Source organism: Rhinolophus sinicus, chromosome 3 (assembly GCF_057876585.1).
Source record: "Rhinolophus sinicus isolate RSI-liver-muscle chromosome 3, RSI-T2T, whole genome shotgun sequence".
NCBI lineage: Eukaryota > Metazoa > Chordata > Mammalia > Chiroptera > Rhinolophidae > Rhinolophus > Rhinolophus sinicus.
The window spans coordinates 163,951,007-163,978,193 of NC_142503.1; the positions used below are offsets into that span (position 1 = coordinate 163,951,007).

The following is a 27,187-nucleotide window of genomic DNA, read 5'->3' on the forward strand; positions in this document are numbered from 1 at the left end:
TGTTTTCCCACATTTTAAAGATGCTCTTACTTTATATGCTTAATAAACTTTTAATGCTAGTGTCTCCAAAGTCCATGTAAACCTAGCCTTGGATTAGGACTCATCTTGGAAACCAAGATGAGTACAAAATAGTGTGGAATGTGCGTGAGTTTTGGCCCCACAGACTTGGGTTTAAATCCCAACCCTGCCACTTTTTTAATCCATAGGTTAAAGACCACATATGGCGTTGGGCAAGAGACTTAATCCTTTCTGAGCCTCAATTTTATAACAGTAAATGGATTTTAAGATAAAGATAAATTATATAAAAGAATCTGGGAAAAAATAGATTTTCAATAAATGGTACTTTAAAATATTAACAGTGATCACAACAATAATAATATCCATGAACCTTCCAATAGAAACTAAGTGCATTTTTAATTAAAATGTTGAGAAATAAAGGGCAAGAGATATTGCTATAAAAATTAGTAAATATGACAGAATTCAGCATTAGTTGGTCACAGCCATGAACTGGTGGAGTCTTTCTACAAAACAAACATCAGAGATGTTTTCCAATCAGTCTTATTTGTCCAAAGGATGGTTAAAATTTCACTTAATTCGTAAGTCTGTAAGCCATTGCTTTGAATCAGCATTTCCCCTCCTAAATGTTCGTTTTGAAATTTAAAAACTCTGCTAGTTTATACATGTGACCAACTCTTGTTCATTTTTGTTAGTGTTTCCTTCTAGTTGTTTCCTAAGTGTTTCTTTTTGGGTAAATTATTTGTCCAACTATAAGGTTAAGGAGATTTGTTTTTTGGTGTGGATTTTTCAGTAGGTATTTATAATATGGGAAGGAGTTTAATAATCAGTTTTTAAAGTAAAGACCTTGTGGGGACAGAGCCAGGAGTGCAGTTTCCAGGCTCTCGGCCTCACGTGGAAAGGTGGTGGCTCAGGTAGTAAACGGCCATCAACTGTGATTAGATGGCCACCAGCTGTGGCTAGTTGGCCGTCAGCTGTAACCAGTGAGCCACTGGCCACTAATATAACTGCCATGTCTACGCTAGCAGCAAATGGGGAGCTAGCAAGGGCGAACTATGGATTGTGGATTGCAGAGAGGTGGATGCCATCAGCGAGACTGTAGTGGTATGACTCCCCTATCTATGGCTCCACTGGTGTTCCTTTTTGGCCTCACCATATCCTGTGTTCTTAGTGGGGAGCGGGACCAGAGACCCCGCATGACACCCTGCATGACAGACCTCATGCCCATAGGTATATTTTAATGTGAGTTCTTTATTAAATATATAAGTATTAATGAGGCATGTGTTAAAACAGTTTTATTTATTTTTAATTAATCTAATTTTTGTTAGAAAATAATTACATGCACATAAGAAATTAGAATAAAAAGCTTAAAATGAAAAATACGTCTCCCTCTCCTTCTCAACTCTTCTTTCCTCCCCAGCCCCTAATTCATTTCTAAGAAATCACCCCTGTTAACAGTTTCTGCTTTTAGATTAATATCATATTTCTTCATTTAAACTTTTATCAAATTTATATAGAATCTATTAATATTCCACTATGAAAGATAAAGAATTATCATAAACTAACTACCCTTCCACCTCTGCTTATATTTGATTTTTTTATTGTATTTATTTTTATTTCTTATATTTAATGTTTTAATATTCTAGTGGTTGCCTTATTAACTTTAAATAATATATTTAAAGGTTTAATTCTTGATTTATCAAATTTGGTATGGATTAAGTACCCACAATGAAAAATGAGAATCCTACCCTCCTTTCTATTTCTCTCTGCCTTCCAGTTTTTCTTAGTTATATTAATATGTGTCTGAATAACATTTTGTGATATTAATTTATGTTTTCCTGCTTCCATTTCTCCATTCAAACAAGCAACAGCCTCTGAATTTTATCACTTCAGGGGAGGTACAGGTTGGGGAGGAAAGCAGAATTAGCCTGCAAAATTTTTCCTGGCTTTTATTTTCCATCAGCTGAAGCTCATTGAGGAACAAGGATTTGAGGGAGGGAAGCATGGTGACGTGGAGAAGCAAGAGGTGGGGAGAGGCTTCTCCCCCAGAGATTCCATGAGGGTTGGGTGGTGGTAAGAAGCTACATGGACTCAAACACTGCTCCATGGTAGAGCCCTGAGAAGGGGTCAAGCCTCAGAAGGGATATCTGGGGAAGGCAGAACTCTAGCACAGGATTCCCAACCTCACCTAAGAGTCCCTTGCCACATGTGGGCCCCAAAGGAGCAGAGAGCAGCTGCATTGGAAACCATCATTCATTGAGGATCTCAGTTACCTGGATACGCAGGTTATTAATGCTTTGGTAACTGTGTACCTTGACAGGAGCCAGGGAGGGCAGAGAAACCCCAAGAATGTCTGTAGTTACATTTCCCATCAAACAGGGTGTATGGGAGTGGTGAAAAGAGAAAGGGGATATTTCCCAGAAGCAGAAATTAAATCGAAGTGTAGAAATTAAAGTGTCATTTCTTGCACACTTGAGTTTGTTGTTTGAGATTCATACCCTGCCACATAATTTTTTAATTGTCAAGGTTTATGATATTTATATGCTTTTCTGTAATGTAAGTATTAAATCTCCTATGCTTTGGGCATTATTTGATACTCAAAAGTGAAAACCAATGGACAGCATGTATGATATTATAATTACATAAGTATTATTCACTATAACCAAATATTGTGATTGGACTGACTTAGAAGGAGATTGAATCCTATAACATTAAAACTTTTCTGCTCAAATCTTTCCTTCACTTGTTCTGATTCTACTTAGTTGCCACCATTATGGTAAAACTTGATGCTTTGGATTCCTATTTTTGTGCTGAACTCCTCAAGTAATATTTTTCATGTAGGAAGCATAAATGGTAAACTTTTTAATTCCCAGATGTCTTTTTTCTTTGTCCTTATGCTTAATTAATAATAAAACTAAGTTGAAAAAAATTTTCCCTTAAACCTTTGAAGACATTACTACCTTTTCTTCTATATTCTTATTTTTTGTCTACTGGCTTTAACATAAATTAAGGGAAGTGAATTGAAGTTTCTGTCTCTCATGTTTCTATTTCTCCCTGTACCTCCTATAGTTTTTGCTTTATGAATATTGATGCTGTCTTATTTGGTGCATAGATTTTATGTCTTCATTGTGAATTCTGCTTTTAATATTATGAAGTGTCTTGTTTAATGCTTTTTTTGGCCCAAATTCTGAAGTTACTATAAGTCTGGCTTTGATTTTTATCTCAGGCCCCAATACTCTCACCAGGAAGCATCTTACATGAACACAACTGATGGTTGCTCCACCATCAACCCCTCTCTTTGAATTTGCTGATACTGAGTCTGGAGCTTATCTGAGCCTTCTTAGAAAGAACCTGGCTTGGTGTCCTGAGAGACAATTTCTTCTCTTGATTTTCAAGAAATTCAAACCCATTTGCTTTCTGTTTTCTAGGTAGTACTCAAAATTTCTGGCACACTGATGATACTGTAATTGTTTTTCTCCTGATATGGTTTGTGCTTTAAAAAATATCTGTCTTGAAATTTCAGTGGGAGGTGGGAGGGTTTGGCATTTGTTTAATGGGATTAATTGATTTGCATTTGTTTAATGGGATTAATTATGTGTCACAGACTACACCTTGACCTTGAAGCCTTTCCTATAAGAGATTTTTAACAATAAGTTCCACATTTAGAGGAATAAAACATTGTTTAACGTCCATCCATTTTCTTTTTCCTTCTTTAATTCTTCAACATGCATTGCATATGCACACATAATCATTTAATTTATCATTAGTTTACATTTTTTCTTAATTTTCATTAAAATCCTCAGTGCTTATGCTCTCTTCTCTCTTCATCCCCAAAATGTAAAATTTTGGAAAGACTTATTTGAATGATGTATCTCTAGTGAGCACTCAAAAATTTCAGTGTACATCTTAGGAGATACTACTGTTATGTAACTATTATAGAATGGCATAATTCCAAAGGGAATTATGGCAATTTGTACTCAGAATACAGTACAGTAATAAAAAATATATCAGTAACTTCAAAGGTTTGAATAAATTACTTGCATGTGAGTTTATTCTTATACATTCTACACATTATCAGCTTCAAGGCATTTTAAAGCTAGTGGCTGATAATACTTGCAATAAGTCAGTTTTTTCTTTATATGCTAAATAAGAAAGCAGAAAGTAATATATTCAATTTAACTACTGTAAATATATGTGAAATCATTACATACCTGATCTTAAATCCTCCTTTTGGAAGATAAACCTTTTTTCTTTTTTAATAAAAACAGTTCATCACTTTGTTAGCTGCATCAGAATCTGTATTACCACTTTTCATTTTGGAAATCTAATTGCTTGAATCCTCCTTTAAAGGAACCAAGTAGCAATACAGAGGACTCACCACGTGGTGGCATCTGAAAGCCCCCAAAACAATATCATAAAGCCACGTACACGTACGAGGCATGTATCCAAAAATTTAGGCACACAGTTAGTTACCTTGTAGGTACCAACAGGAAATAAATAGAGCAGTCATATTAAAAGGATGCTGGAAATGTTTTATTGATTGGTCTGGGTTGTGGTTACATAGGTATATACATTTTAGAAAAATTCATCAAGTTATGCCTATATGTATATGTAATATCTGTGCATTTTACTATATATATATATATATATTTTACCTCAAAAAAATTAAGTGACTATAAATGAGAACCGTTTTATGTAAGCCACCTTAGTCTTTGCCCTGTTATTGAACACAATAACAAAAAATTTCAGAGGAACACATTGTGCTCTATTTCTTAACCTTAATCTAGTTACACAGAGGTTTACTTTATAATTGCTCTTAAAGTGTAAAAGGCAGATTAAAAAGTGAAAATCCAATCATCAGGTATTTTATAATCCAGAAAACCCAAGGGTTTACCCTCTGGCAAAGTGAAAGTAGTCACAGGCACCTAGCATTATAATAGGGCTGCCAGATTTAGTAAATAAAAATAAGAAACTACAGCAAATAAAATGAATGCTTAGTTAAATGTAAATTTCTGATAAACAGCGAATCATTTTTTGGTATAAGTATATCCTTATGCAATTATCTGGTCCCATGCAATATCTGGAGCATACTCACACTAAAAAATAATTCATTGTTTATCTGAAATTCACGTTACTGCGCATCCTGAACTTTCTTTGACAACCCTAATTATGTGGCAAGCTGCACAGGTAGAGGCAATTCTCAGTGGTCCACTGAGTGGAGGGTCAAGGAAAGGAAAGAGGAAGAAGAAAAGTCTTAAAATAAATTAGCCTGACCCTAAGACCCTATTTGAATGGAATTTGCTGAGTTCAACCATTATTGCAATACTTCAGAAGTTATGAATCAACATAATATAGTAATTTCTATCAACAAAAAGCAATATCCACAAATGTTTAAAAGAGTCATCAGTGTTTCTCCTAAAATCTGTGTATCTCTCATAGCATCGGCTTATCTTCTGATCACTTGAGATAAAGATACTGTGGAAGATAGCCTTGACGATGTTCATTCTGTAGCTAAAGTTTTTCTAATTCATAGCCAATGATTAGGAGTGTGAAGTTTTCAAGGTAGGTTGTTTTGTTTTTATTCTACAAATAGTCTCTGACAGACTGCCATGTGCCAGGAACCCATATTAGACCCAAAGGACAGGATAATGACATAGTTTTTTCTATAGAGCTGAGTTTAGGCCTTAGGGGACTGTAAGATAGTTGAATGAATGATTGATAGATAGATAGATAGATAGATAGATAGATAGATAGATAGATAGATAGATAGATAGATAGATAGATAGATAATGTACACTAGGTAAAACATTACCTAGCAATGATGGATGACTGCTGTTTGCTGCTCAGCATAACTCTTTCTTTTGGGAAACCATCCAGACAATTTTCTATGTTATGAGTATTTAGTTGGGTGAAATTGACCCCAAAACCATCACCATGATTGATGATGACTGATTCAAAGATGGGAGTATAATCCAATTAGAACTGACTGAACCCTGAGAGGCAGTAAGTAGAAGCTTCTGGAAAAAGGAAGCATTCACTCTTGCCTTTGGTAATGGCCACTGTGTTTCTAATTTGAGGGAAGCCATCCAGATGTTCAGGGCCATCAGGTACCATTCACACGCGCAAAAGATGGAGTCAACACCCAGAAAAAGCATTGGTGACATTGTGAAGCCCTGATTCAAGATGAATCTGAGACTCCTCACAGATTTTTCAGTTAAACTGAGCCAATAAATACACTCATTTCTTAGGGCAGTTTGAGTTTCAGTTTTCAGTCGTTTACAGCATAGTCCTTACTGATGCAATAAAAGTCATAGAAAAAAATGAAGGTTTCTTTTTCATTCCCAGTCCCCTCTTGCAACCCCTAGAGACAATCACTGTTACAGTTCTTTCAGACATTTGCATGCATATGTATCAGTAGCCTTTTCACGTGAGTAGGAGTGTATTGTACATACGGTTCCACCAGTTGCTCTCTTTTTAAACTTATGTTGTACTGTGGACATCTTCATTTGTCAATGCATAATATTCTGTAAATTGGATGTAGCATCATTAAGTTAATCTGTCTTTCATTGATGGAAATTATTTTTTCCTCAATTTTTTTTACTATGATAAACAGTAAAGATATATATATATATATATATATATAGATAGATATATCTATCTATATCTATATCTATATCTATATATCTATATATCTATATCTATATCTATATCTATATCTATATCTATATCTATATCTATATCTATATATCTTTGTGCATTTATACAACTCTATCCAATGGAAAAAATTCTAGAAATGGAATTGCTCTTTAAAAGGTAATGTACATTTCAAATTTTGCCCTCCAGAATGGTTATACCAATTCACATTGTTCTCCTCACCATTGCTGATACTGTTTTGTCAAATTTAAGAAATTTTGTCAGTATGAAAGTGAAAAGCAGTATAGTTTTCTTGATTTGCATTTATTTAATGAGTATATACAATACACACATAGCACACATGGACAGACCCATCCATATTTAGGCTATTTTATAAATTCATTAACTATTTTTCTATAAATTCCCCATTTATATCTTTTGCTGAATTTTCTATTAGGTCATTTGTCTTTTCCTTATTGATTTGCCTTTATATATTGAAAAAATCGATCCTTTCCTCATACATGTGTTGATATATTTTTCCAAGTTTATGGTTTGTCCTTCACCATTGTTTTATTTTTTTATTTTTTAAGCATAACATTTTACAAATACAGAAAACAGGAGAGAATTATATAATAAGCACCTATATGTCCACCATCCAGTTTTAATATGTTACCATTTTGCATTATTTGCTTCACCTTTTTAATGAGAAAAGAATAAAATGTTAAGGTACAGTCGAAGCTTCTTTTATACTCTTACTGATCCCATTCCTCTCCACTCCTCCCCAGAGATAAACACCACCCGAAAACCCCTCAGATGCACCAAAGGTTTAGATATTTTCCTGTGTCTTTCAGAGAAAAATAAAAGACAATAATAACAAATTGACTGTCAACAGTTGTTCCCAAGTAAGTCTCGCCAGGATCTGCAAGCATCATTCTAAGAGAGATTAATTTCATATTATTACAATAGCAAGGCTGGCAAAATTCCCGTGAGAAACTATTCACAAACCGTGCCAGCCTTCTGATTAATGTTGCTAATAAAGAACAGAGAAAAATCTGCTCATCAAACTTGCCTCAAATGAGGTCATTGGGTTATGATCAGATATATATTATATATTATAATCTATTTTGACCCCAGGAGAGTTTTAATAGGCCACACTACCTCTTTCTGCCCACTCTGAAGCAGATATTACTTGGGGGTCAAAACCCTTGTGTCTGCCCTATAAAAGGTGATGGTCACCCCACGGGGGCTGGGGTTTTCAGATCCACTTGGATATGTGAAAAATGAAGAAATTTCACAAAGAGTGATGAAACCAATGTGGTCATGTCTGAACATTTTTGCAGAAAGAATTAAAAGACACTTAAACAAATCTTTGAATAACCTCTAGTCTTTTGATATACTGAAACTTCTACCTCATTGCTTATGTTTTAAAGAAACCAAATTAGGCTTAGCCTAAACAATGGAGTCACCTGTGACTTTGACAAGCACATTAAACAGTATACTTCCATGGCTATATAGATTTTTTTTCACAAACCTATGTTTCTTTTAAAAATCTGTATAATATAATTTTGTAAAGTTTTAAGTTTATGTAAATTGCATTATACCATGCATGTCATTCTTCAATTTGTTATGGTTAATGAGCATGACTTCAAAATTCATCCATGTTGGTACATATAGGTTGAGTATTCATTTTAACTTCTGAATAGTATTTTATTTTGTGAATTTACTTTTTCTATTTTCAAATTAATGAACATTTAGATTATTCCCCCTTTTCCTTCTAGTAAAAATAATGCTGCATTGGACATCGAGGTGTGATCAACAAATATGGTGAATGTTTAAATTTTTAAAAAATGTATTACAGTAAAAGACACATTGCTATTAATCCTGCTCAAAATACTCCCCCTCTCTTTGAACACACTTATTCCATCATTCTTGCCACTTCTGAAGCAGTTCTGGAAGTCCTCTTTTGTGAGTGTCTTTAGTTGCACTGTCATGGCTACCTTGATGTTCTGAATTGGTTCAAAACATTTACCTTTCATGGTCATTTTGACTTTGGGGAAGGGCCAGAAGTCGCACGGTGCCAGATCTGGAGAATAAGGTGGATGAGGACACACCATAATGTTTTGTTTGACAGAAAGTACCATATACCAGAAACACTGTGTGACACAGAGCATTGTCATGATGGAGGACGATTTATGGCACACTTTAAAACACACCTTCTCTCAACTGTAGCTCACACCCGACTAACTGCACTGAACAAGTTGAAACTTGTCACACACGTTACTAAGGTTTGATGCGCCACTTCTGGTGTTAAAGATCCCTGCCTTTTTCTGTTGGATGGCACTGGGCAGCAGCAGTCACTGTATTTTTTTTATCACACCTCGTACGTCCTTGTGCACGTGTCTGAAAATTTCTCTAGTGTATCTATCCACAATTGAAACTGTTGGGTTGTGAATCCTGCACAACTCTTTACTGGATGTAACCAAATTGCTCTTCAAAATGGTTGTATCATACCATTTATACCCCAGCAGCCATTTACCTATATCCTTTCTGTCTCTCTGCTATTTTTGTTTTGGAGTTGTATGATTTTGATAGTAGTATAATTTACCAAACTATTATCTTATGGCTCGTAGCGTGTGTGTGTTGTCATGTTTATGGGATTTGTGTGTGTGTTGTCATGTTTATAGGGTTTTATGTGTGTGTGTGGTTTAGTTTTGGTAGTAAATGTTATTGCAGCTTAACTTGCAAATATAGTTTTGTTGTTCATTTTGTTTCACAATGATGAAATTAAAAAATAGTGCTAATAGTCCAGAAATCTGAAAATCCTGTAGCACGAGTCTATGCAGGTTATACAACACTTTGCCTGCCAAATATTAAGAGGAGCTAATAATAAAGTGGAATTAAATTCAGAAAACTGTGATTGGGAAACGATGCTAAACACTGTATATAATAGCCAGACGTTGTTCATTGAAAGGTTTTTGCTCACTGCACAGAACTGGGTTATCTAATGCAGCATTAATAACTGTATCAGGTCCAGAGTGAATAGTTAATCTGAAGGGTTCCAGGACTGACATTTCTTTCCCTCTATCTTCTTTGTCCTACTTCTTTTCAACAGTGCTCACTTTCTCTTCCTTATCAGGTCAATCTCAAAGTTTCAAGAAAGTCCTAGATGTAACAAAGTTCAAGCTAAAAATTTTTGCAGTGTAAGCTTATTCAAGGCATTAAACTTTCTCATGCCATCCCAACTAAAAATAAACTAAAGCTCCAAACCTGTAGGATAACCAGATGTGACATCTGCTGAGCTGTCCTATATAAATAAGCAATAAATTACAGAGTGAACAAGGCATGTAGCAGGTGTGGTAAATCAGGAATGGCTTTTTGACATAAATTGATGATATTTTTACTTCTAGAAAAATCGGAGGTATTTTCTTATTTTACATGTTCAATCTTTTTTTGTGAAACATTGTTTCATAATAGTTTAAAATCTAGCAACTGTTTATTACACTCTCTCGGGGTGTATGTGAGTGTGGGGGGAGGATATAGCTTTCTTTCTCCATCTACATTTCCCTAAATGAAGAATTTTTGCCTCAAGATGTGTATTACTCCAAATTATGTGTGAAATTTCCCTCGAAGAGAGCACAACTACTTTAGAGAAGTTTAAATCCTGCATGTTTTTAAATATTTCATGATTTTTAGAAGGTGGCAAAGTCTTTACACCTTTTGGGCCAGACCTAGGTTTTTGAATTAAAAAATTTGAAGAAAACAAATGAGTCTTCACTCAAGACACATGGAAAGACATCCGTCGTTTACAAGCCTTCTCAGACCCTTATGGTAAGGAATTCGTAATCCTATTCTCACCACTGCACACTCCAAGTCTCTCTTGGTTACAATTTGCATTGCAACATCTCTTACTTACGTATTATAGTAGCCACCCTGGCCCTTATCTGCGGTTTCTCTTTCCGAGGTTTCAGTTATCTACAGTCAACCATGGTCCAAAAATATTAAATAGAAAAGTCCAGAAATAAATAATTCCTAAGTTTTAAATTGTGCCCCATGCTGAATAACGTGATGAAATCTCACACTGTCCCGAGCTGTTCCGCTGTCCCGCCTGGATGTGAATCATCCTTTGTCCAGCACGTCCACACTGTATATGTTCTCTGCCAATTAGACACTTAGTAGCCGTCTTGGTTAACAGCTCAACCGTCATGGTATCGCAGAGCTTGTGTTCAAGTAATGCTTATTTTACTTAATCATGGCCCCAAATTGCAAGAGTTGTGATTCTGGCAATTCGGATAAGCCAAAGAGAAGCTGTAAAGTGCTTCTGTTAAGTGAAAAGGCGAAAGTTCTTGACAATAAGACAAAAAAAAAATAGTATGCTGAGGTTGCTAAGATCTACGGTAAGAATGAATCTTTTATCTGTGAAATTGTGAAGAAGAAGAAAGAAATTCATGCTAGTGTTGCTGTCGCACCTCAACTGCAAAAGTTACAGCCACAATGTGTGATAAGTGCTTAGCTAAGATGGATAAGCATTAAATTTGTGGGTGGAAGACGTGAACAGAGAACATGCTCTGATTGAGGCAGCATTGAGCCCATATGAAGACTTCAGCAAGGATCCCCTGAAACGAGTGACCACGTCACATAATTTTTATTACAGTATATTGTTGTAATTGTCCTAGTTTATTATTAGTTATTTGTATTCACCTCTTACTGTGCCTAATTTATAAATTAAACTTTATCATAGATATTTATGTATAGGAGAAAACATAGTATACATAGGGTTTGGTACTGTCTGCTGTTTCAGGCACCTGGGGGGGTCTTAGAACATATACCACGTGAAAAGGGTGGATTACTGTATCTTTTGGTTATTTAATTATTGGAACTCACTGCTCCATAACCCTGTGCTTGCCATTTACCTTCCGTCTGCCTTCCTGATTTCTCACTCCTACCTTTCGTCAACTTCAGCTCTCAGGTGAAATGGGTAAATTCAGACCTGAAGGGGGAAATGACTTGCGTTAGATGACAGAGATGTTGGATTTAGAAGAGCTGCTTGGGAAGCAGACATTTGTTCTGAGCATGAAAGCTCAAGTTCTTCCAGGCCATTGCTATCTCGGTCTAGAAATAAGACTCTATAGGACACTTAGTTTAATTGTTTCAAGACTGACTTCTTAACTCTTTGTTTAAATCCCATCATTATGAGCCCGTTGTTTTTTGTCCCTTTTAGGACATTTCAACAGCACTAGTCAAAGGTGTGCAAATCTTTTTAGAGGAGACGAAGCTACATGTAGTTATTCATTCAATTGGTGAGTGACTACTATCTTAGGATACTACCTATATGTGGTGAAGCCTAGATGAGAGGTCTAGATACAAAGAGTAATATTTTATATATTAAGATCTCTTTTTGTAGTTCCTACTGGATACTAAGTGATTAATTTATTAGCTTAACATAGTTTACTGTATTATAATTGTCAAGGAGTGAAAATACTGGCTAAAAGCATTGGCTGAGCTGCGCCCTGCTGTGAAATCTTTTATGTATGAAATGTAAACATACTATCACATGACAATAGGCAAAGGCCTTTTAAGAAGTCATAGGGATCAAAGACAAAAATCGTTTAATATGACAATCGATGTATTCACAAGATCCAAAATGAGTTAATTGTTCCTGTTTCAGATATTACCCTGAGAAAAAATATTTTTCTCAGCACATATTGACTATAGTTTGAAGGGAAAAGAGCATAATATAACCTTTGAGTCCTGAGAAGAGCAATTTCAGCAATGTATTTAATGTCTTGAATTGCTTTTATTATTGTCTTTGATGGTATGTAGAAAAAGTTAATAGATCCTCTCCTTCACATCTGGAACTTATAAATCAATCCTGTTTATGTAGTAGTATGCGTCTCTCCATGCTCACTAATAAACTAGCTGGTGGGGATTCATCTCTTCCTAATTAGAGAAGAACAGGCTGCAGATTTATCATTCTGAATGAGAGCAATAGTGTTTAATGTGTTTCTCTGATCCTTCTTGCTTTATTATCCATTAAACAACCCATAATGGTTATTCAGCTTGTCATACAGAGTATGGGGTGAGAAAATAACACGGGATGTGAATAACATGGGAAGCTTGGATCTGAATCCAGGCCTCTAACTAGCTGTGTGACCTCAGGCATGTTACCTAGTCTCTCTGAGCTTCAGATGCTTCATCTGTAAAACAGAGTCATTATAGTTACCTCACAAGGCAGTTATGATGATTAAATGATTTAACACATGGGGACAGCATCACACAATACCTTTTTTAAAACTTTTAATTATTGAAAATTTCAAACATATTTTAGAGAGAAGAAGGTGGTACTCTCGTGTACCTGTGACCCAGCTTCAACAATCGTCTGTTCATGGTCAGTGATGTCCATCTATGCTCCATTCAATGCCTCCTCTCCCCCAAAAAGGAATATTATAAAATAAGTTCCAGATATCATATAATTTCTATCCTTAACTATTTTAGTATGTATTGCTCAAAGGTAAAATCTGTTTTTAAAAGAGTAACTATAAAATCATTATCATATTTTAAAATTTTAACAAATATCCAGTCAGTGTCCATTTCCCCAATTATCTCATAAAAGTTTTTACAATTATTTTGTTTGAGTCAGAATTTAGATAAGGTCTACACATAGGATTTGGCTGACCTGTCTTTTTAGTCTAATCTACAATTGCACTATTCAACATGGTAGTCACCAGTCACATGTGGCTATTTAAATTTAACATCAATTAATTAAAATTAAATAAAATTAAAACTTCAGTTTCTCAGCTGCAATAGCCACATTTCAAGTGCCAAATAGTTACATGGAGAGTGCAGATATAGAATATTTCCACCATTGCACAAAGAATTATGAGACAGAGCTGACATACAAGTCTCTTTTCCCTGTATTTTATTCTTTGTACTTCAATTATTGGAAAGAAAAAAGTCATTTGCCTTATAGAATTTCCCACATTCTGGATTTTTCTGATTGAATTCCCATGATGTCATTTAACGTGTTCCTTAGTCCTCTGCATACAACTGATGGTTAGAGCTAGTGACTGAAAGGCTGTTCACCGGTTTGGTTAGCTCAAGTTCCACAAAGTGACCTTAATACATAATTTGACCTATCTAAATATCAGTTCCCTCGTATACAAAATGGGAATAGTAACAGTACCTATACCAGAGGGGTCTTGTGAAGATTAAATGAGATAATTAACGTAAAGTGCTTAGGCTGGTGCATGGCACACTCTACAGATTAAGTACATTACTGGGGATGCCAAAAAAATATATACAAGGGGACATTGGTCAACGTTGCTCAAGCAGTAGTTCGCCATAATCAGAAGTGTCTGGATGCTGATGGTAACCACTTTGAGCACCTCTTGTAATTAAGAAGTCAAATGTGACTTGTATTCATCTTTTGTTATTGGTGTATATTTAGTATTACAATTTTTTTTTTTTTAAGATTTTATTGGGGAAGGGGAACAGGACTTTATTGGGGAACAGTGTGTACTTCCAGGACTTCTTTTTTCCGAGTCAAGTTGTTGTCCCCTCAGTCCCAGTTGTGGAGGGTGCTGTTCATTTTCAAGTTGTTGTTCTTTCAGTCTTAGTTGTGGAGGGCGCAGCTCAACTCCAGGTCCAGTTGCCGTTGCAAGTTGCAGGGGGCACAGCCCACCATCCCCTGCGGGAGTTGAACCGGCAACCCCGTGGTTGAGAGGACACGCTCCAACCAACTGAGCCATCCAGGAGCTCAGCGGCAGCTCAGCGGCAGCTCAGCTCAAGGTGCTGTGTTCAATCTTAGTTGCAGGGGGCGCTGCCCACCATCCCTTGCGGGAGTCGAGGAATTGAACTGCAACCTTGTGGTTGAGAGCCCACTGGCCCATGTGGGAATCAAACCGGCAGCCTTCGGAGTTAGGAGCACGGAGCTCTAACCACCTGAGCCACCTGGCCGGCCCCAGTATTATAATTTTAATACAGTTTTTCTTTCTTAAAATGTGTATACATTTTTTGTCACCCTCTGTATTAGTTATTATTTGTGTTACTATACTTGTTATTAGGCAGTGATTCTGAAGTCCCAGTCCATGGATTGGCAGCCTCAAAAAAAAAAAAAAAAAAAAGCTTTCTAGAGATTTTTAACTCAGTAGTTTGGGATAGGGTACCAAAAATCTGTAACAAGTTCTTCATAATAATGATGCAGTTATAAGTTTGGAAACTGATGGCTTTGTGATATGTCAACTTGGCTGGCTGAACTACAGTCCCCCAAATTTCCTTTCTAATAGGCTACCTGTTAGGATAGATGACAAGAGATCTTGTCTTGTAAGAGTTGGAGGAGGAAAGGGAGGCAGTAGCCATTTTGTAGCATGCATATACCTTCTCCCAGTTATTCAATCAGGCATAATTTAGGTGCTACTATGAAAAGATTTTACAGTTGTAATTAAAATTCCTAAATAGTTGACCGTAAGTGTTCAAAAGGGAGATTATCGTAGGTGGCCCTGACTTAATTAATTGGAAGATTTTTAAAAGAGGGCTTAGTCTAGGCCCAGCTGCCTTCACTGGTGATTTCTACCAAACATTTAAAGAAGAATTAATACCAATTCTTCACAAACTCTTCTGAAATATAGAACAGGAGTGAAAACTTCTCAACTTATTCTATGAAGCCAGTGTTACCATGGCAAAATCAAATATATCACAAGAAAAGAAAATTAGGGAACAATATCACTTATGAATATAGACATAAAAATCCTCAACAAAATACTGGCAAACTGAATCCAGAAACATATAAAACGGATTATACACCATAACCAAGAGGGATTCATCCCAGAAATGCAAGGTTGGTTTAATAATTGAAATGAATTAATGTAATATATTCTATCGATAGAATAAAGGACAAGCCCATACAATTATTTCAATAGATGCAGAAAAAGTATTTGATAAAATTCAACACCTCTTTATGATAGAAGCAATCAATAGGAGGGGAAAAAACCAGGAACAGAAGGGAATTTCCTCAACCTGATAAAGGACATCTACAAAAAAACTTTCTCCAGGAAGCCCACGTTTTCTTGTTGTTGTTGTTGTTCTTCCATTCTAAAAATTTATCTTACACCTGCTTCCACATAGGGAAGTCTGGGATAGTCCAATGTTCGGGCCTGGATGGGTGAAACTGTCTTCTAAATGTGGGGTTCAGTTTTAAGAAGTCCACTTGCCCACAGGTATATGCCATATTATCTACTCTAGTCTTTATTAATAATAAAGGTGATATTTGCCTCATCTTAGCCCTAAATGCCTATACTCTATATTACTTTTCAATTGGTTCAGACTGATGCAGGGAAGAAGGGTGATAGTTACCCTCTCAAAGACCCCACCATGAGGCAACAGAAGGAACAATTTACTGGAAAGTTTTAGACATGCACAATAGTCAGCTCCAGAGTAATGATTAGAATCTTAGGCATTTTCTAAAAGTTGGAAAGGATCCTACAGATCATTTAGCAGCTAGATTCTCACCCACAGAGGTTAAGTAATATATACAAGGCTACCCAGTCATGTAGCGACATATCAGAACTAGAATCCAAATTTTGTTTCAGCCCAATGTACTTTCCACCACACCCTGCTGCTTCCTTAATATGCTGAGATTAAAAAAAAAAAAGGACATTGTGCTGTTTTTTAATCATCTAATCTGCTTCCCTGAAAATCAGAATTTTGTCGTTGCTATAGATGAAGAAATAAATGCACTTAAGTTGAAGAATTTTCCCGTGGTAATAGGGCTTATCAGAGGTAGCACTGGAAATGAAAACTAGTACTCTAATTTTAGTTGAAGGCTGTACTCATGAGATCATTTTTTTTCTATCAAAATGTAAAACTGAAATACATAGAAAAGTGGGACACCACGGAAATACAGCCACTGTGGCAGGGTCTCTGGTTCATATGTTAATTCAACTGACAATCTCTGGTTCTTTTTCTAACATGATGTCATAGTATGCTGTGGTATTAAAATTTCCTCCTACAAGAATAGAAGGAAATAAGGAGAATGGGGTGTCACTGCCTAATTCCAAAGCCTGTGATCTTAATTAATTATGATGTTAACTGCCTCCCCAGATGTGTAAAGTACAAAGGCAAATGTTTAGACAATAAAATGAAAGTTCAGGCAAATTTCTAGAAGCAGTTAATTTATGTGATATTCATAAAAGAAATAGAATTTAGCACTTGGCTATTACAGCTTTCTTTAAATAATAGTCCCTGGGAACTTATTGGTGGAAATGCAATAATGTGCAAGATACACAGTAGGCCACCAAGATGACAGCAGCTCTTTAATTAGGCCATTACTTTTTGAGTTTCTACAAAATCTACAAATGGACTTGATTTTGATTTTCCATAAAAAGGTCTTTAATCTTATCTGCTTTCCATGTTGACAAATGTCCACTCATCAAGTAGTTTTTGAGCATCTACTATGTATCAAGTACTGTTTTAGGCACTGGGTATAGAGTTATAAATTGAACTAAGTCCCTGATCTCATTGAGCAGAAAGTACTACAAAATGATAAACACAATGAAATCTCTTATTTGCTCCTTTCAGAGATAGGCATAACTCTACTTTAAATAAAGTTGCTATATTTGTGTCCTTAGAAAAGAAAAAAACAATGCCAGTATAGCTCCTTCTTAATACTTCAAATTAAACACTAGTTTATTAAAGCCCTGAAAATATTAGATAATAAAAATATTTGTTTAATTCTATTTCCTTGACTTATTTGACCATTGAAACTTTTTCTTTTTCATTTTGGGATAGCACTTCTTAAGTTCTTGTGGAATGAATGTTCCAAAGAAACCAGTTTTATAAAATACTGAACCGAAAGAGCTCTTTGTGTTGTTGATTTTGTTTTTATATATGGTCTATGATTCTGTATCAGTTTTAGTTTTTATTTTAGACAGTTAAGTTTTGGAAGACACAATGGATCTGTACTAGCTCAAATACATAGTAATAATCAACTAGGACATCCTTTTTTTCTTACCATTTCCAGGTTGATTTATTTCTGTATACCACAACTTTGAAAAACCTTTAAATTGTAAAATAAAGCACAGAAACAGAAAACTAAACAAAACAAATGGAGAGCTTAGTGGATAATTATAATGTGAATACCCTCGCAGCCACCACTCATATCAAGAAATAGAACCTTTGCAGTCATCTCAGAAGTCCCTCATATGTCCCATACAATTCACAGTCTCTTCTCTTCCTCCAAAATCCCCACTATCCTGACTGTCATAGCAATCACTCTCTTGCATTTTTTTTGTAAGTAGTTTCAGGCATACAAAGCAATGTAATAGTTAGACATTTAAATTCCTCATAAAGTGATAACCCCCCCTCCAAGCTACCACCCTTCTGACATCTTATATACCATCGACTATCTTCCCTATGTTGTACTTCATGTCCCGTGACTATATAGGTATATATACCTATATATATACCTATATATATATATATATATATATATATATATATATATATATATATACCTATATATATATACTTATATGTTAATTTATAGTTGACATTCAATATTATCCTACTTCAGCTTCAGGTGTCTAGTACATTGGTCAGGAATCTACACAGTCTATGATATGATCCCCCTGATAAGTCCAGTGCCCATCTGGCACCTTACGTGATCTTTACAACATTGTTGATTATGTTCCCCATACTGTATTAACTCCCAATTTGTATTTCTTAATGCCTTCACGTTTTTCACCCTGCCCCCAACCCCATTCCCATCTATCACCCCGATAGATCTAGTACCTACCTGGCACCATACCTAGTTATTAAAAATATGGAATGCTTCACAAATTTGTGTCATCCTTGCACAGGGGCCATGCTAATCTCTGTATCATTCCAATTTTTTTTAAATTTATTGGGGTGACAATTGTTAGTAAAATTACATAGATTTCAGGTGTACAATTCTGTATTACATCATCTATAAATCCCATTGTGTGTTCACCACCCCGAATCAGGTCTCTTTCCATCACCATATATTTGATGTATCATTCCAATTTTAGTATAAGCTGCCGAGGCGAGCACCCCTCTTGCATTTCTTTACACTACAGTTTAGTCTTGCCCGTTTTAAAAATACAACAACAAAAAGCACACTTTGTTATGTCTTTGAAGTCTCTTTTAATCTGCAGGTTCTCTCTCATTCTTTCTTTTTCTTCTACTTTATCTGTTGTGGAGCTCAGTCTGACACATAAGAATATCTTACAATTTGGATTTTGCTGATTGTACACTTAGATCTAGTTCGACATGTTCCTGTGCCTTCCATGTTTCCTAGAAACTGGCAGCTGACTCTAGATGCTTCATCAGGCTCAGATTCGATCCCTTTGTGTTCTTTTTAAAGAACGTCTGGTTTTCACTTTTTAAAAAATTTAGTTAATGTTAGCAGCCATTGACACTGAATTCCAATGCAAAACACAAGGAAACAACATAAAGCAGATAAGGTACTTTCTTTTCAACTTATTCCATTCTTTATGCAAAAGAGAGTATATATGAAATTTGGGATTCCATTATGTAATTTATTATAATTTTGAAATTCTGATTTTATTGTAGAAATTAATGCCATAAATTTATATCTGGAATTTTTATGTGCAATTTCTGACTTTGTGTTTATGGCTTTGTTATGACACAGTGAGAATATTTGCTCAACTGTTTTCTGGATATACATTAACAATTTGATAAATGAGACCTGACCAGCAGGGAGAAACATAGTCACAATTTTAAAAAATTAAATTAATAATAAAAAAAAATCACTTACTGTGTTAAAAAAAAAAGGGGATCTCAAAAAGCAAATCAAAGTCTCACATTTCATTTTCACTCAATAATTTGTTTCTAAAATATTAGCCATGTTATTGTAAGCTTTGTTGTAATTAATAACAGTAACTTTTATCTATATGAGCATTATTGCTTACAAAGCACTTAACAACAACAAAAGATTATCTCAATTAATCTTTTCCCAGCTTTGTGGAGTAGATGGTATTATTTCCATTTGACAGATAAGATCACAGGTTTATAGAGGTTATGCAACCTGTTAAAGATCGTCCAACTATTAGGGGACAGAAATGTGATGTAAACACAGTTCCCTTAATGCATAATTTATTGTTTCCTTTTCACTATTTCATTCCTTTAAATTGAGCCTTTCCTCTCATCTCACCCCATCCTGTTTGCCAGATGACAAATGGATAACTGCTTTCCCAAGTAATTTACTAGTCACCTAGCCTGAGATCATTCAATCAGCTATAACAAATCTCATTTCTTTAGAGTAGCAGAGAGCGCTTGTCCCCCAATGTTTATTTCCCCTTCAGGCCGTAACAATAGAATGGCTAGCCAGGAATACAACCACCCAGAATAAAGTTCATTTTCTAGCTTACTTGGCAAGTAGGTATTGTCACGTGATGACAGTCACCATGTGTGATAGCTTTTAGGAGCCTTCCTTCAAAAGTGCCCCTTTTTCTTTGTCACTTCCTCCATCATCCTGCCTGGTGCAGAGATTCTCCTTTGGATAATTATAATTAGGGCTGCATCCTTGGAATGTCACCAGGGTGGTAAGCTAGAAGGAGATCCTGGCTCTCAAGGACTTTTTGGAGCAAACCTGGCTGCTCCAAAGTTCCAGGATTTTAGGCAAGAGAAAGAACTACCTTGTTTAAGCCATTAATATTTTGATCAATCACATCCTAATGTATACACTCAGTATACATCTGTGGAAATATAGTTATCTTCCCAATATTCATTTAAGCCTTGTCTCATTGTGAACCAGCTTGGCAGTTGAGTGAGACTGACCATGCGTCCCACATTCAGAGGGCGCCCTGACCGAGTTAGCCAGTCCTGGTCATTTCAATGTGTGGCGGTGGTGATTGGTTCAGTGATGAGCACCTACACCAATCAGTTCATGTCCTTCCCCAGGTCCAGTGGTTGGTTTGGGTATTATACAAATAGTGGGCGGTTTGGGAGAAGCACCCTCTTCCCAGAGAAGAATGTAACCCTCGATGTAAACACGGAAGCATATAGCTTTAGAGAAATACGGCTGAGGATATAGCTGTCTTTGAAGGCAGGCACAACTGAGAGAATTGCAGAAAAATGTGTTTTCTCTCAGATTGGACCGACCCTAAAGCCTGCCCAACTTGTGGTCTTTTCAGAAAAGTGAGCCAACAAACTTCCAGCTACATTGTTTAAGCTAATTTGAACTGGGTTTTCTGTTCGCTGCATCCAAAGACATCTTAACTGACAAACCTATCAATGGCTTCAGGATTATATCAACATCTGGTAATGTAGACCATAGTTTCAGCAAAGTGTTTTTGACCTGAGGACCTAATTTAACACAACCTTCTCATACTGTTTACCCCAGTGCTTTATTCACTAATTTTATTTTCAAAGTTTTGAAGGATAATTTGGAAAAGCTGAAGTGTATGTGTTAAAATTCAAATGTAGAGCTTATCCTTTCTGGAAATACTCTTTGGTTTTTTTATGCTGTCTCATTTCTCCATCTTTTTCTATGACCATTTCTTGGCTTGTTTCTGTACTACCCTTTATTGTATTTTCTCTGTTTTCTCCTCTAGCTCTCTCATGGCAGCCATGTCCCACGGCTTAATCCTGGACCCCCTGATTTAATGTGAAGTCTTTCTTGGAGGTGCTGCTCACTCGTATGGCTTCAAATAATCACTTTTCCAATTCATGTCTCCAACCTTCTCTTTGTGTTGTACACCTCCATTTCTACCTCCACTAGGAGACACAGCAGCCACCTAAGATGCAGTATACTTAAAACCTAACTAACCTTTCCTCTAAAACTAAGTCTCTCTAAGAAGCTTTTCTACTTTGGCCTATGCACCACCATTTCTCTGAGTGTTTCAACTGCAGAATGTTGAAGTAATCCTTGTCTTCTACTTCCCCTCTTCTACCCCATAACCAAAGTGTAGGTTCTTCCTTTGCAACGTTTTCAAGAACTACTACCCTGGCACAGACCTTCACAATCTCACATCTGGATAATTGCATGTATTTTCTAACTTGTCATCCTGTCTCTGCCCCTCCAAATCATTTTATATGTGGATTCTGAAACACTGCCTTGCTATGCACCTTCAGAGATGTCTTAGGACCTTTATCCTGGCATTGAAGGACTTCAAAATTGGTGCTTTACCCTGTTTTCCAAGCCCATCTCCCTCTACTTGTTGACATCAGCCAGCAAAGTGGGACCCTTACTTCTTCCCAACTGCCACATTCACATCATTTTTGCCCATATCCTTCTCCATCGTCTTATGTGCCCTCTTCCTTCTTATCCGTTGCTTAATCTTATTTCTCCTTTAAAGTGAAGCTCAAGTTTTGCTTCCTCAAAGAAGGTGCTTCTAAGGTAGATTGAGGGTCCCCTCTCCACTTTCTCCCTTTCTCTTCCAGTCAGATACACGTCAGGCCAGCCCAATAGAAGATATTCAGCCTTTTAGCAAACCTTCTAGCAAGTGCAGGAAATACCTACAGATTGTTTTACCTTATCCAAGAGTGATCTGATATTTTACAGCCTGAGGGCAAACCACTAAGAAGGCCTCTTTCTTTTCCTTTCCATCTTGAGCCTCTAGAGATGGAAACCCCAATCCATTCTGGCAAGGAACATGACTTGGTCAAAAGACTGACAATTGGCACAAGAAGCAATGGTTTCCTGGAGCCAGGAGATTAAAAAATAAACAACAACAACAACAACAACAAACTCTGTAGCTACAAGGGAGGAGGCTTCTCTGATAAGGGGATGAGGGAGGACGTGGTTGACATCTTGTCCCTGTGAGAGAATTCGGGGAGTAGAAATATAGAAGAAAACAGAGGAGTCACTCCTGTATCTCCAAGGCTAGAAGTAAAAGGCTGTTTTGTATATTCTTTCAGACTATGTGAACTTGACCTGTCTACAAGTGGTAACATTACTTGGGGACAAGAACAATAGTATCTCCTCCTTTCTAGAATAAGAATATAATGTATCAATCAGGGTGCTGGCTGGTAATAAATGGCACACTCAATGGATTGAACTGAAGAATTTAAAAAGGAACTATTATCAGAGGTATGTACATGGTTAAAGGGCCAACAAAAGGCTGGTGAAGTACCCAGGAATTAACAACAGCTGAAAGCTGTTACCACCATAGGCCTGAAGAGGCCAGGGAAGTGAGCAGTGTCACCAGAGACCTGAGGAGCTGAAACTGTGGGAGAGAGACTACCTGGCAGTGGCTGTGGCCAGAACCACAGAATAAATTCCCTTTTGTCTCCCTCCCAGCCATTGTCAGGAGCAGTGCTTCTCTTAGGCCATTCCCAGTGGTAAGCCACAGGATAAAGGAGCATAGGGCATGGAATCCTTGGAAGTCATCTTTCTAAGGCATAGAGCAAGGCAGAGAAGAGCAGATAATGAATCTGTGGTGAGGGGGCAAACCCAGAGCACCTAGTACACTGGAACTATAACAGTGGTTGTTCTCTATTCCGAACCCCATAGCACTTACTGCTTATACCCTCATTTCAATTGTCAACAAACATCTCCTGAGTGTTTTCCAAAAGTATTAGATGCTTTGGGATGATACACAAATTAAGCAGACGTTGGTCCCTTTGTGAGCTCAAATCTGGTGGGCAACCTCTGGACATTCAGAGTTTGCAATACTTTTGGTGGGTGCAGTGGGTTGCATGTTTCGGATTGCAGGAGCAGAGATGTGATCAGGTTCTCTCTTGCAATGTGAGTTCTATGTCAGGCTCCATATAAAACTAGAATGTTCGTCCAGATACTGTGGTACATCTAGTGACACCACAGTAGATTTGCAAAAGTCATCTCTGAATTTGGTGGTTGTGGCTTTCTGCTCCCCTGCTCTTGTCTCTCTCCATTCTTGTAACCCTACTTTTCTCTGTCTGCTAACTGCTGACCTCTTTGTATGTCTCTCAGAACCCAAGAGAGGATTCAAGTGGGTCAGTGTGTCCCTTTCTATCATTATCAGACAGAGTTCTTCCACAAGCTACCTCGAAAGATAAATATTTTCCTTATGACTAGTCTATAGATGAAGAATTATGCCTTGAGAAGCCAGGTCACATGATACAAGTAAAGCAACTATAGTGAGCATCTGTCATTCATGACTGCCCCAAATCTTCTGAACATTTTCTCCCCATAATTACAGTTTTTCACAGTGGAAACCTTGCCTTCTCAATGTAGAACCATTTCCCTTTTCCAGCTTTCTTTCTTGTTAGGATGCAGATATGTCATGGAGATTTTGCTAATCAGATGAAGACTTTGCTTCAGAATGGAGTTATGTGGAGGAAGAGGGAAAGTGCAGGATATGCATTTTGCAGGTACAGATCCTGGCAAAGATGCTGTGGTTCTGGAGCTGATGAAGTGAACCATAGAAACGAAAGAAGAAATGGGCATCCATTTGCTCTTACTCTATATCCCAGGTCCAAACTGCCTTTAGTCTTCCTGAGGATGAGGACTTCATGGAAAGAAAAGAAAAGGCCATCAAAATGGTTGTTGACATCTCACAGCCAAGGGAAACTTTAAAATGCAAAGGCTCTCTTGTGCCTCAGCCAGTGCCAAGGGAAGATGTGACTGGGCTTTCTTGCTTTTTCATCACTTTGAATATGTCCTGCCACCTCCTTCTAGCCTGAAAAGTTTCTGTTGAGAAATCAGCTAGTAGTCTTATTAGGGAGCATCCTTGTAAGCACCTAGTTGTCTTTCTCTTGCTGCTTTTAGGATTATCTCTTTGTTGTTAACCTTTTCCATTTTAATTATGATGTGTCTTGGTGAGGACCTCTTTGGGTTCATCTACCTTCTACTCAGTTTTGCAGTAAACCTAAAACTGCTCTGAAAAATGAAGTTTATTAACTAAAAAAGACAATCTGAAACTTACAGAAGAGTTGCAAGAACAGTACAGATAACATTTTATCTTAAACCATTTGAGAGTAAGTTGCCAACCTGATGCCCCATTACCCCCAAATACTTTAGGAGGTGTATGAAGGACATTTTCCTACATAATCACAATATAACCATCAAGATCAGTAAATTAACATTGATAATAGTACCTAATCCTGAGACACCATTAAATTTTATCAATTGTCCCAATAATATCCTTTATAGCAAAATAAAGGATCCAATTCAGGAAAAGAAAAAAAAGAGAATTTAGAAGCTTGAGTCAACTTTAATTGATGCCACATTTAAGGACAAATGATCAGAAATATAAACACTGGAGGCCATTAATAAAGAGCTAGAAACTTCCAGTTCTTTTCACAGACTTGAAATAAAGAATTTGAGGAAGGACTAAAAGAAGAGGAAGCTAAACATTCAAACAACTTGAGCTGATGATTGACATTATAAGAAAGATTCAGTTTTTAGAAGAGGCATCAAAACACATAAAATTTCAAGTAGCTGCAATCAAAACAGCCTTCAAAATACATGGCAAAAATGGAAAACAACTTTAGAAGCACTACACGACGCTTTAAATGAAAATTCTTATTTTCAGGGTTGTATAAAACTGTACTCAGAAGAAATTGAAAGAGAAAGGAAGATCGGCCAAATGAATTCAATGAAAAAAAATGTTAGACATGCTAAACGGCACATACAAGACCTAAGTGATCAAGACAGTCCGAGCAAGCCTCAGGTGAGCATGTTCTAAAGCTGAGCGATCAGGCTGCTATTCTTGGAGAAGGCAGAAAGATGGTGAGAACTGGGAACTAGATGGAGCATATGCATTAGAAAATGGCCGCCTCCTAGAACATGAATGAGGAGTTTTGAAAAAATGGATTGATACAGCTGAGTTAAATACTTATTTAAAACCTCTCAAAGAAAAGAGACCAAATATCCACTAAATTTCTGAAAAAGGTAAATTAATTGATGCACTTAAAAAGTCATATCATTTAAAAAGTCAAATCATTTCTACCCTCCCCCTGTGGGCTTTCTGACCTAGCACATCACATTAACAAATGATCCACTATTTCATCAGTTTTTGCTTGTTCCACTCTATTTGCAAAGCCAAAATTTATTTTTAAATGTTAGTCTTAAAGAATTCTCTTTTTCCACTTTACCAATAATTAATATTTGAAATTAGTTCAGTTTTAATTTAAAATTTTATGTCAGATAGATCAGCCTTATAACTAGAGTAAATTCAGTCTTTGGTATACAGAAATATAAACTATGAGTTTCAAATGTCTCTGGTTGTGAGACTTTTCATGTAAGACTGTTATAAAAGTGGGTGTCATAAGGGACTTGTTGAAAAGAAACAACTAAAATGTTATCCTTATGACATCTAGAAATGGAAGAAAAGAAACAATTCATTTGTAAAATTCCCTTCTAAATAAACTTTGTATGATTCTTTATATAATTATAAGCTTGATAAAATTATCAAGCTTATATCTGAGCAATTGTATAATCACTTAACTACAGCAGTAAACCTAAATGAGAGAACATTCAAAATCACTTTATAAAAGAGACAAAAAATGCTGTTTCTGGATCAATAGAAGAGACTTGTTAAATAGTAATGAAAAAAATATGGTACACTATCTAGAAATCAAATAAGATGGAAACAATTTACTAATAAGATTCACATTTGTGTAGTATACATTTAGAAAACCTACCTAAAAATTACAGCGCTATTAAGTTTCCCTTTGAGCTACTGTACAAACAGTAAAACCAAAAGAGAAAAAAATTATTTTAAAAGACCAAAGAAAGTGCTTCTGAATTATTTTAATGAATTTATTAACAAAAATACTGTTGTTATGCTAGCTACAAATAAAATAATGGAAGCAATTAATTTTCAAGATTCATATTTTTAAAATCTACTGTTATAAAACATTATCCTAAAAATGTATAATCCTACCAAGCTTCCATTTGAGCCATTTTATAATCAGTTAGTAGCAATAACACTAAAAGAAAAAAATCTAATTTACTGTAGTAGAGAGAAAAACGTACCCTGCTGTGGTCTTGGATCTTCAGAAGTAGAATCATTGGAAGGAGGGATCAACTCGGAAGATGATACACTTTGTTTTTAGGCTGTGGGGACAGAGATGGAGTCTAGCCTTCAGGTACAGACACTTCTTGCTGCCAGTGGTGATGTGCTGGGTCAGAAAGTCCCCAGAGGGAGTGGGGAAGTGATTCCTGGGAAGCCTCGGCCTCATTTTCCAGAATAAGGGAAGAACAGGAAGACCTACATCTTAGGAACTGTCCTCTGTCCCCTCTGTAACATCTGACCCCTGACAGGAGGATGAGAGAGGAGCTGCCTGGATCAGAGGCTCCCTCCTTGTTCAGGTGGGAAGTTGAACAACAAAATCCTGAGCAACTATCACTGTAAGGAGCACCAGGGCAAGCTCTGTCTTGCTCCTGTAGAAGCTCTGCATCCAGATGGAGTTGGCCTGATGGAGGGATTTTTCTTCCAGGATCTTGACCCCATTGGAGTGCCATCTGGTGCATATTGGGCACTGGACCCTGGATCTTCAGGACATCACAGTGGGAAGTTAGTTTTTCCTTATAACCTTTAAACTGAAAAAGCTTGAATTCTGATTTAAAGTTCTGTGG

At 36.5% G+C, this 27,187-nt stretch overlaps 1 protein-coding gene and 1 pseudogene across 1 annotated transcript in view; both read right to left on the reverse strand.

The window, feature by feature from the left end:
* The window catches only part of DLGAP5 (DLG associated protein 5), a 69,752-nt gene extending 43,029 nt beyond the window's left edge, over positions 1-26,723 (reverse strand). Inside the window, exon 1 of the mRNA XM_019725755.3 lies at positions 26,585-26,723. The gene's annotated coding sequence lies outside the window, so the exon portion shown is untranslated. The remainder of the gene's footprint in view (positions 1-26,584) is intronic.
* On the reverse strand, positions 18,458-18,557 carry LOC141570832 (U6 spliceosomal RNA; annotated as a pseudogene).
* Positions 26,724-27,187: the final 464 nt, after the last annotated feature.